At 45.1% G+C, this 13,638-nt stretch overlaps 1 protein-coding gene across 2 annotated transcripts in view; it reads left to right on the forward strand.

Moving 5' to 3' along the window:
• Positions 1-6,322: 6,322 nt before the first annotated feature.
• Positions 6,323-13,638, forward strand: part of SLC16A7 (solute carrier family 16 member 7) — a 627,896-nt gene continuing 620,580 nt past the window's right edge. For both annotated transcript variants that reach the window (XR_007769459.1, XM_050923821.1), the window contains exon 1: positions 6,323-6,544. The gene's annotated coding sequence lies outside the window, so the exon portion shown is untranslated. The remainder of the gene's footprint in view (positions 6,545-13,638) is intronic.

Consider the following 13,638-nt stretch of genomic DNA (forward strand, 5'->3'; position numbering starts at 1 on the left):
CAGTGACAACAAGGCACGAGTAGTTGGCTCTGGGGTTCTCCAGTGCGCGGGTCCCATTCTACCCAATAGAGCCAGTCTAGTCGCAGTTTGAAGTGTGGCCACTGCTTTGCCCAGTGCGGGTCAATTACGGCCCCATGACCATGGCTAGTTGCTCATAAGTGTGACTGAGGGTGGGATCTGCCCTTTGGTCACAACAAAAGTCAGTATGAAGCAGGGGTTCAGCAGCAGCTTCTGGAGGGGAGTCCTCCGGCTCTTCTTCTGGTCTGTTGAGGTCTGGTGCCTTGTCCCACTCTGATTGGATCTCAGGGAGACTCCCTTCCAGTACTGGGGTAGTTTTAGGCCTCTCGCTGGCACTGGAGCGGAGGACTTCTGGGAAGCCTGGCCAGTCCCACCCCAGGATCATTGGGTAGACAAGCCGAGGAGCCAGGCTGACCACCTAACACAGCCTTTATTTATATACAATTTTTTCCCTACAAGATGGTTAGTAGGGTTTGAACTAAGGGTCTTAAGATCCTCAGCATAAATTTACTCTACTTAAACTAAAGGAGAAACCAGTAGCAGAGCTAGGCTGTTATTCTCTGTGTCAACTAATCCATAGACAGCAACACAACACATGCTTTGCCAATGGTTATATAACTATAACTATACCAAATGACCAGAGGATAGCTAATGTGACACCAATATTTTTAAAAGGCTCAAAAGGCGATCCTGGCAATTACAGGCCATCAAGCCCAACTTCAGTACTAGGCAAACTATTGGAAACTAGAACAGAATTATCAGATACATAGATGAACATGATATGTTGATGAAGAGTCAATAAGGTTTTTGCAAAGGAAAATCATGCCTCTCCAACCTATTAGAATTCTTTGAGGACATGGTGGTCAAGGGTGATCCAGTGGATATAGTGTATATTCAAGATAAGGCATGTGAGATATAATTGGAAAGATTATTATTTACTGAATATTATTATCCTACTTGTATGCATGTATCATTTCTGCATCTCAGGTAAGGAATATTGACTATGTATCTGTACTACAAACTGTGTTTACACATGGGGAATGCTTACTAGACAGAATGCAATCGGTCTAGATGGCTAGCTGGAAACAAATCAATGGACCATTAGGGAGAACAATAGGTCTTAGAAGATGCTAATCTCCCACTGGGGAAGCTTGCCTGAGAACGCTACAAACAGCCTCTGAGTTATGGCTGCAGGGACATGTGACCAAGTCACCTGGTACTGGACTCCATAATAATATTAGTGTTCTTCCCCTGACTGGGGGTGGGAATCAAACTGGGAGACAAAGGATTCCACACATATGCAAAGCCTGTTTAAGGCAGGGGAATGACATCATAATGGCTCATTTTTCACTAACTCCCCACCTAAGAAAGAAGGCTGCTGGAAACACCCAAGAAACAAAAGAACTGAGCTGGGGGAAAGAGCTGAGCCCAAGCTAGAGAGTGTCCGGCCTGTGAAAGGAACATCTGGAGTTTTAAGCTGCAAGCAAGTCTCTGCAATCTGCCTAAAACATCAGTTAGGGTGAGAATTAGGCACTTGTAACCAATTTCTTTAGTATATTAATCTTAGATTATGTTTTATTTGCTGGGTAATATGCTTTGATCTATTTGCTATCCCTTATAATCATGTAAAATCTATCTTTTGTAGTTAATAAACTTGTTTTTGTTTTACCTAAAACCCAGTGTGTAGAATTCATAACTAGGGGGTAAAAGCTGTTGCATCTCTCTCTCCACATTGAGGAAGAGGGTGAATTTCATGAGTTTACACTGTACAGTTCTCTGTGCAGCACAAGACGGTATAATTTTGGGTGTGCACTCCAGACTGGGGTGTGCACTTGAGTACTGGGCAGTTCTCTAGCTGACCTCAGCATCTGTTTATAAAGCTGCAGATGGGTGTGTCCCTTACCTGTATGTGTGCTGGTTAACTGAAGTCTAAAGCCTGAAGGAGGGCTTGGCCAGCTTGCCTCAGCAGTAGAGTGAAAGGGCCCAGGCTGGTGGGTCAGGTAGGCTCAGTGGTACCCCAGTTCCAAGTGGCACCCCGGGGAAACCCATCACAGTGTACTTGGACTTTCAGAAAGCCTTTGAGAATGTCCCCAAAGGCTCTTAAGCAAAGTAAACAGTCATGGGATAAGAGGAAATGTCCTCCCAAGAATCAATAACTGCTTAAAAGACAGAAAACAAGGGAAGATATAAATGGTCAGTTTTCAGAATGGAGAGAAGTAAATAGCAGTGTCCTGCAGGGATCTGTACTGGAATCAGCACTGTTCAACATATTCATACATGATCTGGAAAAAGGAGTAAACAGTGAGGTGGCAAAGTCTGCAGATGATACAAAATTACTCTAGATAAGGCCAAAGCAAACCGCAAAAAGTTACAAAGGGATCTCACAAAACTGGGTGACTGCAACAAGATGGCAGATAAAATTCAGTGTTGATACATGCAAAGTAATGATATTGGAAATCCTAAGCTCAACTATACAGACAAAATGATAGGGTCTAAATAAGCTATTACCACTCAAGAAGGAGATCTTGGAGTAATTGTGAATAGTTCTCTGAAAGCATCTGCTCAATGGGCAGCAGCAGTCAAAAAACTAACAATGTTAGGAACCATTGGGAATGCAATAAAAAATGAGACAGTAAATATCATGCCACTAGACAAATGGATGGAATGTCCACAATACTGATGTAGTTTTGGTCACCCCATCTCAAAAAAGATATATTAGTAATGGAAAAGGTACAGAAAAAGGCAACAAAAATGATGAGGGATATGGAACAGTTTCTATATGAGAGATTTAAAAGACGGGGTCTTTTCATCTTGGAAAAGACTAAGGGAAGGATATGATAGAGGTCTACAAAATCATGAATGGTGTGGAGAAAGTGATTATGGAAGTGCTATTTACCCCTTCAAATAACACAGGAACCAGGGGTCATCCAATTAAATCAATAGGCAGCAGGTTTAAAACAAACATAAGAAAGTACTTCTTCACAAAACATACAGTCAACCTGTGGAATTCGTTGCCAGGGATGTTGCGAAGGCCAGAATTATAACTGGGTTCAAAAAAGAATTAGATAAGTTTATGGAGGATAGGTCCACCAATGGCTATTAGCTAAGATGGTCAAGGATACAAACCCATGCTCTGGGTGTCCCTAAGCCTCTGACAGCAAGATGCTGGGAATGGAGAAAAGGGGATGAATCACTTCATAATTGCCCTGTTCTGTTAATTCCTTTGATGCATCTGGCATTGGCCACTGTCAGAAGACAGGATACTGAGCTAGATGGACCATTAGTCTGACCAAGTATGGCCATTCTTATGTTCTTATTTGTACGACAGCTGTGAAATGGTGGGTATGATCTTTGGTTCTGTTCCTGGCTCTGGGAGCAGAGTGTGGTCTAGTGGTTTAGAAGCAGAATAACTAAGCTCATCATTTTGGCACATTTATTTTGAAAGGTTGAGTGGAAGGGACTTAAGGCTAAAATGTTAGAGACCTGGGTTCTCTTCCTAGCTGTGTTAAGATTCAGGTCTACCAGACCTTGTATAACCTCTGTTTTCTTATATATAAAATGGGGGAATGATAGTTTCTGCCTCCAGAGCTGAAGATACGATGTCAATAATAAGACCTGTGAGCTTTAAGAAATATCACCAGTATTCAGTTGTTGAGACCAAACCTTCTGGCTCCCAGCCCAGTGCAAATTTCCCCAGTATAAAGGACATTTGGAATTTATCTTTTAGTTTAAAATTACAATAAAAATATATTAAGATTGCAAAGTCTTACACAAAATTAGGAAATGCTAGAATCAAGATTGCACAGGGAACCTTAATTTGGCCCTCTTGTGCATCTGTATTATGATGCAGTCTTTGAATACATGATCACGTATTATTTTTTCCATGATACCCATGTCTTAAGGATGGAATCTTCAGAAAATTTAGCTGCCACTCTAACAAACATCTACTGAACATGTGTGAACTTGAGATTTTTTTAGTCAAGTTTATAACTTGGCCAGATTTGGGCTGATTTCCACAATGATGGCACAAGGCACCTCACTATCAAAAAGGGCACCACACTGCCAAATTTCGAAGTCCTGGCCCAAAGTATGCAGATGGTAAAGTTCTTCAAGGAAAAGGTCATCAGAATTTATTTTTAGCATGGATAAAATAATGAATTTTTCTGTAACCTCATTCTCAGAAACAGCTGACCCATTTTAGCTTCCAAACTCTCCAAAATACTTCAGCCTGATGCAAACACCAGGCATGGAAAATTTCAGCCCTAAAGGTTATAGTGCTGCAAAGATATGAGCAGCTGAAAACTAGATCATGTACTGGGAAGTGTCAGGCGTGTAATAATAAGGGCTGGGAGAGTCTGACACTTTGCCTGCCAAAAGCATGAGTGTCATGTGAAAGGTGTCACACTTGACAGGTCTTGATGGGCCAAGTGCCCTTGTCCTCTCCTTCTCCACCTTAAAAAAACCAAACCAAACCACATCATACAATTATTTGATTCAGGCTTCCTGGAGGGCTGGGGGTCTCAGGTTATCCTGTAGAGCAGAGGAGGGCAAACTATGGGGGGAGGGATAGCTCAGTGGTTTGAGCATTGGCCTACTAACCCCAACATTATAAGCTCAATCCTTGAGAGGGCCACTTAGGGATCTAGGGCAAAATCAGTCTTTGGTCCTGCTAGTGAAGGCAGGGGGCTGGACTGAATGACCTTTTGGGGTCCCTTCCAGCTCTATGAGATAGGTATATCTCCATATATATATATATTTAAATCAGCAGGCAAGATCCTGCTGGGGCACTAGGTTGGGGGCTGCAAGAAGCAGGTCAGCCCCACTCTGGCGCTCCAGCTGGGATGCCAGGTTGGGGACAACACCACGCAGCTCCTGTAAGCAGCAGCATGGTCCCGTTCTGAGGGTTGGGGCCACTCCACACATAGAAGCTGGAGAAGGGACATGCCACTGCTTCCAGGAGCTGCTTGAGGTAAGCGCCGCTTGGACCCTGCACTCCTGAGCCTCTCTCTATGCCCCAGCCCTCATCCCCCTCCCGCTCTCTAAACCCCTCAATCCCAGCACGGACCACCCTTCTGCACCCCAAACCTCTCATCCCCAGAGCCTGCACCCCCAGCCAGAATCTATAACCCTTCCCGCACTCCTGCCCCAGGCCTGATCCCACTCCGCATCCCTCAGTCCCAGCCCAGAACACACTCCTACACCCCAAACTCCTCATCCCCAGCCCCACCCCAGAGCCTAAAACCCCAACAAGAGCCCTCACCCACTCCTGCACCCCATGTGAGCATTCATGGCCCTCTATACAATTTCTATTCCCTGATGTGGCCCTCAGGACAAAAAGTTTGCCCATCCCTGTTCTGTATGTGTGTGTGGGGGTGGGGGGGGGAGCTCTTACCCATGTAGAGGAGTGCATAGGTCAATTGATCTTGGATGCCTTGTTGGGTTTGGGAATCTAGGAAATTGAGGAGGCTGCCGCCAACTACTACCCTTCTGGCCCGACACCTGCTCCTCTCCCACTACTGCCCCTCTGGTCTGACACCTGCTCCCATCCCCACTACTGTCCCTCTGGTCTGACACCTGCTTCCTTCCCACTACTGCCCCTCTGGTCTGACACCTGCTTCCTTCCAGCTAGTGCCCCTCTGGTCTGACACCTGCTCCCGTCCCACTACTGCCCCTCTGGTCTGACACCTGCTCTTCTCTATCTAGTGCCCCTCTGGTCTGAAACCTGCTCCCATCCCACTACTGCCCCTCTGCTCTGACACCTGCTCCCGTACCACTACTGCCCCTCTGGTCTGACACCCGCTCCCATCCCCACTACTGTCCCTCTGGTCTGACACCTGCTTCCTTCCCACTACTGCCCCTCTGGTCTGACACCTGCTTCCTTCCAGCTAGTGCCCCTCTGGTCTGACACCCGCTCCCATCTCACTACTGTCCCTCTGGTCTGACACCTGCTGCGGTCCCACTACTGCCCCTCTGGTCTGACACCCACTCCCAGCCCCACCACTGCCCCTCTGGTCTGACACGTGCTCCGGTCCCACCACTGCCCCTCTGGTCTGACACCTGCTCCGGTCCCACCACTGCCCCTCTGGTCTGACACCTGCTCCGGTCCCACTACTGCCCCTCTGGTCTGACACCCGCTCCCCCCCCTTCTCGGTCTCCTCGGCGCCCCCCCAATCAGGCAGGGCCAGGAGCCCGGTTGGGTAGCCCAGAAGGCGGCTCCGGCAGCAGCCTCCGCCCAGCCACCTGGCTGCTGCTATAGTCGCCGCAGCGGCTGCCCCTTTGTCACCATTCCCCAGGAAACCGGCGCCTTGTCCCGAGGGGCCGCGAGCGGCAGCAGGTCCGGGAGCAGCAGGGGCAGCCGCTTGCCCAGACAAACACAAGGCTCCCTCCTCCGGCTGCTGCTGCTGCTGCTGGGGACACGTCATGGGGAATAAATAAATAAATAAATCCACTCACCCAGTGGCAGTGAGAGGAGCCGGCGGCGGCGGCGGGATTAGATCCAGCCCACCCAGCCCAAGCTAGAGACCAGGTAACGTAACCGACCCCTCAGGAGGGAGGAGAAGGAGGAGGCCGCTTATCGTGGCCCCTGCCCGGGAGGGCCCGGGGAGCGAAGGGGGCTGGCACCAGGGCTAGTGTTCGTGCCCGTTATGTGTACCAGCTGCTGCCCACCGAGTGTGGGTAGCGGGCAGGCAGCGCGCTGCGCAGGGGTCGCTCTCAGACACACACTCGAGCTGCCGCTGCAGCCGTTGGAGCGTGTGCGGGATGCAGGTGGTCCAGTGGTCTGAGTTGCTGACACACACCCCGCACGGACGGCGGCTTCCATTGGCTTGGGTGCGAGGACAGGATGCCCCAGCAGCCTCGCTCATTGCCACTGACACACACCGCGCACATGAGCTGCCGCCCTTGGGTTGTGCGCAAGGGGCAGGTACCCCAGCACAGCCTTAGTCACTGACACCCCCCACACACACACCCAATTGCGGCTGCCCTTGGGCTGTGGGCAAGGGGCAGGTATCCCAGCACAGCCTTAGTCACTGACACCCCTCCCCCCCAATTGCGGCTGCCCTTGGGCTGTGGGCAAGGGGCAGGTATCCCAGCACAGCCTTAGTCACTGACACCACCCCCCCCCCCACACCCAATTGCGGCTGCCCTTGGGCTGTGGGCAAGGGGCGGGTATCCCAGCACTGCCTTAGTGATACACACACACACGCACACACGGACATCACCACAATTGCTGTTGCCCTTGGGTTGGGGGCAAGGGGCGGGTACCCTAGCACGTGACAGCCTCGATCTCACACACACACACACACGGCACTACAACAGCTGCCGCTGCTCGTAGATCGTTTGGGAGCTGCAGGTCCGCCCAGTGCACTAGAGCCTCATTCGTGGCCGCTGCCGCACGCACACAAAGAGCGGCGGCCCTTGGCAGCCCCGCCCCCTGAGCGGCGGAGAGAAGCGCGGAAGCCACCCCCGCTGCGCTGTCCCGCACCATGGCGCGCTGCAGGCGGGACTGCTCCAGCCTCCGGGGATGTTTCTCTGCCCACGAGGCCGGGGCCATTCCCGGGACTGCCGGTTACTGGGGTAGCTGGCCCCGGGGGGATCCGCTGCTTGGCAGCGCTGCAGGGGAGAGGAGGTGAGCGCGCCTTTGTCGCTGCGCTGCAGCAGGAGGCGGCGGCAGCATCCCCGAGGGCCTCCTTAGCCCTCTCATCCCACAGCCCGGCCCCCTTCTCCTCCCCCCGCGCTGGAGCTGGGCGTGCTGCTGGGCAGAGCACGGGCCAGCGCTGGGCTGGCGTCGCCCGTCCCGTTGTCAGCGCCCCTCAGTGACAGAGCCGCGGGGTGCAGCTGCCAGACCGGGCTGGGCCGAGGGCGGTTTCTGCTGCTCCCCCCCGCTCCCCGCGGTGGCCAACAGGAAACGGCGCGGAGGCGGCGAAAGGCAGCTGGAGAGGAATGGAGGCTGCGGACGGGAACCGCAGCCGCCTGGGAGGGGAGGTGGGCTCGGCCGCCTGGCATCGCCCAGCTAGTTGGTTCAGGGGCAGCTGCGGCCGCGTGGAACGCAACCCTGCAGGGCCGAGTTCACTCTGCGTAAGCTGTGCTGCCTCCCGCCCGGAGACGGCCCGACTCCAGCTCACACTGCACACAGGGGAGCGCTCCAGAGGGAAACGTGGGAACTTTTAAAAAAAGACCCGATTAACTTCTCATTGTGAGAGGTGGGGCTGAAAGAACCAGAGATCCTGTCCCCGCAGCCCTCTCTGAGCTGTGGGGAAATTCGGCCAGAATAAGTCTCCCGACTCTGGCTCTCTATGTATTTATTGCTCTGATTACTACTACAATCATTCTGGTGTTGGTTATGGTGGCTGACATTTATTGATCCAGTGGTGTCATGGCAGTGTAGAAAGGAAGAAGGAGACATGAGGAAGTTCATTTTGTTACTGCAACTACTTCATATACTTCAGCATACTTCCAGATCTAACGGGTGCAAAATAGTCCTAAAGTTCCTTCAGGGAATGTTTCCAATTTAAAGGGATTCCTTAGCCCTGCACTACTACCCCCCATTCAGTTGCAGGGTGCCCTGGAAATGGGGCATCAGTGAGGCACTGCCATGCCTCAGTTATTTTTGGCTGCTGGAATGGCCCATATATTGTTACAGTTGAAGCACAAGTTTAGAGCAGGCCAAGAAGCTGCCCTCCGCTAACCCATGCTAGGTTTAACTGTCCCCTGGCGGTCCTAGTATTTAGAAGGCACATTATCGCCTCAGTCTCTGTCCCATGCACAATATCAACATAGGAGTGAGTCCCCCTGAGTTTTCACAGCTAAGGCAGAGACAGTTCAGACATGCAGAGTGCATCATGTGCCCATTGGTGAAGTAGGAATCTTACTGAGATAATTGTTGAAAGCCTGTGTGGTTAAAACATCTGAACAAACTGAGGTCACTTGTGAAGCCTTCCATATATGTTTCACTGGTCTCGATAGTAATTCTTTGCATTGCTGTAGCTCACGCTACTTATCAAATAGTAAAGCATAGGCGCATACAGCTTCCTTTGCAGGAGTGGGGCTGTAAACTCAACAGCACACCAGATAAGCCTAGCAACATACCAGCCCAGGTCTAAAGAGAGTTGAATCATATGAAGGTCATGCTTAAAGGCAAATATTTTGGACAGACAGAAAAAGTAGAAAGAAATTACAAGAGAGGGCCAATAAAGGAAGGAAAAATTGTTTATGTTTAAGTTAGTTATATTTGAGAATATTAATAAGATACATATTTTTTAAAAAAAGAGAACCTTCCCCACTCCTTTAGTTCTAGATTGCATATTAAAGTTCTTTAATATTGAAGATTTCTGATATTCTTTTTGATAAAGAATGCTGAATACATTCAGTTTCTCTAACCATTAAAATGAATTTATAAATTAACTGAGGGATAAAAACTGATAAGTATCAGTTTCATCAGAAGAGAGTTGAGGATGGCTTTTTTTATTAGACATTTCTCTTAAGTGTGTAATTTAGTATGGAGTAATAACTGTATGAGGAGTTAGTGATAGATTATTTAATTTAGTATTGACCTTTTTTCTTAGTGATTTTATCTTGTCTGTTTTCCACAATAAAAGCAATAGTTGTCAGGACTGCCCCCAGTGAGAAGTCATTTCCTTTATCATAAAAATGTTGCTCTACCAGAATACCCAGTATCTGTGTTCGTTCCACTCATATTTATCGTTCAAAATACACCTTTACATTTCTCCCTTCGGTTTTCTTATCATAGACTTCGGGGGTTACAGTTAGGCTAAAGAGGAAATGTAATCTTAAAAGAGGGATGACAAACATCAGAGGGTGAAAGGTAAAAGACAAAGTGGAAGGCTGGGTGAGTTTTACTTGCAGGATTTCCTAGACCTTAATCTTTTCAGGTTAGCTAATGTAGAATAGAAGATCAATTTTTCAATAGTACGCTTTTTAGTTGTTTTCAGCTTTATCTTATTTTATTGTGTAGGTAGCTATATTAGCTACTTGTATGCCATTGCAAGGTTGTGCTTATTGATGAATCATGAGTCATTCCATCACAGAGTTGTTCTTCAGCCCTTTGCTTTGCTATTTTGTAAAACATCGATCAGTTATGATGCTAATACCAATACCATTTTAATATGCATAAGAGAAAAAATAATGAACAAGTGAATAACATGAGTCTCAAACTTAATGCAATTTGAAAAAATAAAAGACATGTCTCTAGTTATACAATGTATATTTGTCCTAGAACTTTAAAATATTTTGAGTTATAGGAATGCTATGTAAAAAGGAACTATAAAAATTACTAAGGTCTAGATCCTGTAATTGGTCCATAGGGATGTTTGACTGCAATGGGGCTTTGTGCACACACAGCAATCCACCTATGTTAATCCAGTTTCAGGATCTCAACTACAGCTGGGCAGAAATTTTATGCTGAATAGCTTTTTCATCAACAAATACATTTCCCGTGATCCAAAACTATTTGTAAAATTGAATTGAATTCAACAAAGAATTTCAGCCAAGAAAATTTTTTTTTATCAAAACATTGTTTCAGCTTTTTCATTTTGACACATTTCATTTTAAAATGACATTTTGAATTAAAAAATTGCCAGTTTTTTTAAATGACATAAAAGTATGAAAAACACCTGAAAACTGCTAAATCAAAATGAAAATCTGTTAAAAAATTGTGCTGAGTTGGCTAAAACATTTTGGTTGACTCAGACCCTCCCCCCAAAAAATTCTATTTAGAATCAACTTGAAATGTTTCAGTGCATTCAAAGTGAAATTGTTTAAAGTTCTTCAATAAAAAAATAAAAAAAGGAAAATGATTTTGGTGAATCAAACTAGATTTTTTTTTGGTTGGGGGGGTGTCAGTCCCCAAACCAAAAAAAATCTATTCTATGCGCAACTCTAATCCTTACGCTAAATTATCCTTGTGATTTAAAAAAGCGTTCTTCCAACTTGAAGCTTTCAGTCCAGTTATAATGTTTAAAAAAATCTTGAAAATAGTATTTGGTAAAAAATAGGGCTGTCCAGTGATTAAAAAATCATGACTAATTGTGAGATTAAAAATTAATTGTGATTAATTGTGTGATTAATTGCATCATTAAACAATAATAGAATACTATTTTAAAATATTTTTGGATGTTTTCTACATTTTCAGAAATATTGATTTCAATTACAACACAGAATACAAAGTATACAGTGCTCACTTTATATTGATTTTTTATTACAAATGTTTGCACTGTAAAAAACAAAGGAAATTGTATTTTTCATTTCACCTAATAGAAGTATTGTAGTTCAGTCTCTTTATCATGAAAGTTGAACTTACAAATGTAAAATTATGTACAAAAAAACTGCATTCAAAAATAAAATAATGTAAAATTTTAGAGCCTCCAAGTCCACTCAGTCCTATTTCTTGTTCAGCCAGTCGCTCAGACAAATAAGTTCATTTACATTTGCAGGAAATAATGCTGCCCACTTCTTGTTTACAATATCACCTGGAAGCGAGAACAGGCATTCACATAGCACTGTTGTAGCCGTTGTGGCAAGATATTTATGTGCCTGATGGGCTAAAGATTCTTATGTCCCTTCATGCTTCAGTCACCATTCCAGAGGACATGCATCCATGCTAATGACAGGTTCTGCTCGATAATGATCCAAAGCAGTGCAGACTGATGCATGTTCATTTAATCATCTGTGTCAGATGCCATCAGCAGAAGGTTGATTTTCTTTTTTGGTGGTTTGGGTTCTGCAGTTTCCCCGTCAGAGTGTTGCTTTTTTAAGACTTCTGAAAGCATACTCTACACCTCATCCCTCTCAGATTCTGGAAGGCACTTCATATTCTTAAACCTGAGGTTGAGTGTTGTAGCTATCTTTAGAAATCTCACATTGGTATCTTTGTGTTTTGTCAAATCTGCAGTGAAAGTGTTCTAACTGTAATCTGTAACCTATCATTTAAATCCGTTTCTGTACCAAATAACTGGAGGACAGCTAATGTAACACCAATTTTAAAAAGGGTTCCAAAAGTGATCCTGGCAATTACAGGTCGGTAAGCCTGACTTCAATACCAGGTAAACTGGGTTGAAACTATAGTAAAGAACAAAATTGTCAGACACACAGTTGAACATAATTTGTTGGGGAAGAGTCAACATGCTTCTTGTAAAGAGAAATTATGTCTCACCAATCTACTAGAATTCTTTGAGGGGGTCAACAAGCATGTGGACAAGGGGGATCCAGTGGACATAGTGTACTTAGATTTTCAGAAAGCTGTTGACAAGGTCCCTCACCAAAGGTTCTTAGCAAAGTAAGCAGTCATAGAATAAGAGGGAAGGTCCTCTCATGGATTGGTAACTAGTTAAAAGATAGGAAACAAAGAGTAGGAATAAATGTCAGTTTTCATAATGGAGAGAGGTAAATAGTGGTGTCCCCCAGGGGTCTGTTCTGGGACCAGTCCTATTCAATCTATTCATAAATGAGTGTGGAAAAAGGGGTAAACAGTGAGGTGGCAAAATCTGCAGATGATTCAAAATTTCTCAAGATAGTTAAATCCCAGGCAGACTACTAAGAGCTACAAAAGGATCAAAACTTGCATGTTCTCAAATTTTACATTGTTTTGTTTTTGAGTGCAGTTGTGTAACAAAAAAAAATCTACATTTATAAGTTGCACTTTGATGAAAAAGAGATTGCACTACAGTACTTGTGTGAGGTGAATTGAAAAATACTATTTCTTTGGTTTATCTTTTTAACAGTGTAAATGTTTGTAATAAAAAATAACAAGATAAGGTGAGCAGTGAACACTTAGAATTTTGTACTGTAATTGAAATCAATATATTTGAAAATGTAGAAAAACATCTAAAATATTTATAATAAATTTCCATTGGTATTGTATTATTGGTTAACAGTGTGATTAAAACTGCGATTAATTGCAGTTAATTTTTAAAATTTGTTTTGAGTTAGTTGCTTGAGTTAACTGCAATTAATTGACAGCCCTAGTCTATAACATGCACCTCAGAAGATCTGATTTCATCTGCTAGGGGACTGTGATGTATACTTACTAGCTAATCCATTGCAATATTATAGCTACAGTTGTATGTCCATATTTATACGTTGCTCATTGTATCCTACGAACATTTTAAAAATGGCAAATGTAGGGGCAGTATACATTGGTCTAGTAAATGGGGTGCTGGACTAAAAGTCAGAAGACCTGGGTTTTATCCCTGGCTGTGTTGATTCACTATGTGACTTTGGGCAAATCATTTAACCTTTCCATACTAGAGTTTCCTATCTACACAATGGGGTGTATAATAGCTACTCACCTTTGAAAAGCACTTTGAGGTCATCAGATAAAAATAAAGATATGAGTGCTATCATTATTTACTATGACTATGCTTATTATTATGGAGGAGTAGGCAAAGTGACTCTAAAAAGAACTGAAGTCTCTTAAGTGCCAACAAACAGTGCAGTCAACAGTGAACAATTATATCCTAGTTGATTTGATTTCTCTTTCCTCATTGTTTCTGTGCTCCAGCATCAAGAATATCACTGAATTGCTCTCTTTTGACACTTTGAATATGTGAGTGTAGGATGAAGAGAAGGAAAGCAGAAAATACAGCGTGTGGAGAGGGAAACAAA

Source organism: Gopherus flavomarginatus, chromosome 1 (assembly GCF_025201925.1).
Source record: "Gopherus flavomarginatus isolate rGopFla2 chromosome 1, rGopFla2.mat.asm, whole genome shotgun sequence".
NCBI lineage: Eukaryota > Metazoa > Chordata > Testudines > Testudinidae > Gopherus > Gopherus flavomarginatus.